The sequence below is a fragment of the Octopus bimaculoides genome, chromosome 1 (assembly GCF_001194135.2).
Source record: "Octopus bimaculoides isolate UCB-OBI-ISO-001 chromosome 1, ASM119413v2, whole genome shotgun sequence".
In the NCBI taxonomy this organism is placed as follows: Eukaryota; Metazoa; Mollusca; class Cephalopoda; order Octopoda; family Octopodidae; genus Octopus; species Octopus bimaculoides.
Genome location: NC_068981.1, coordinates 75203651 through 75204693, shown reverse-complemented (window position 1 = coordinate 75204693; position 1043 = coordinate 75203651).

Sequence of the window (1043 nt, the reverse complement as noted above, 5' to 3'; positions counted from 1 at the left end):
ATATATATAAATGCATTATAAGCGAGAGAAGCAATATTAGATTAAAATAGCCTTCTGTGTATCATAGTTATTGTGAATGCAAAGGTAAATGTACTGCGTTATTTATCCGGAGATAAGATTACTTATAAACATGAAATTTGAATATAAATATATAATTGTTAATTATATAAATCATAAGTAAGTTGTGAAATTCTCAGACACATTAATGCATCGCTTAGAATACCCCCTTGTTATTTACTCAGAGATTCCGCGTTCTGTGTTCAAATCTCGCCGTGATTAACTGCGGTTGTTATCTTATAGGGGTCGTTAAAATGATATTAATCCGGCGCAGTTTGTTACTGGTCCGATTATGCGTCGGACACGATGTTTTTCGGTATATTTTCCGACTCGTTACACTCTCACAGATTCAGTTACAGACATCGATTCCGAGAAGTATCAGTCTATGCCACCGGCTTTTACTTTAAATAGACATTAGTCGACTACAGAGATGAGATTAATGCTTTCTAGGGTAGTTTTATGCGTAGATCACGAAAATAGAAACCGTTTCTCACAGAATGACTCTAGTGTATGGTAATTCGGCTTTATATGTTACCTTCATTAAAGTATGACGTTAATATTCATACTAATAGTAAGTTATGCATAGTGGATAAAATTTTCATATTTATGGAAACTAATACCCTTGTCTACGAGAAGACGTTAATCTTCCTAAAATATTTTCACGGTAAATGCTGAACGACGGATGCTCTCAGTGAATCATTACATTTTATTGTGTAGCATCGTTCTGACATTCTTTTCTTCTCGGTGTATCAGCTGAGATATTATGAATTCATCTATACTGAATGTGTGAACTTTGAATGCTATGGGGATATAAAGGCAACATTCAAAATCCCATCTTCAGGTAACGCACTCATGTCAATTCTGCCTGGAAATTCAATTCCAGTCGAAATTAAAATATTTGCGCTAGTACAAGTTTCCCCCTCTCTATTTCTCTCTCTCTCTCTCTCTCTCTCTCTCTCTCTCTCTCTCTCTCTCTCTCTCTCTCT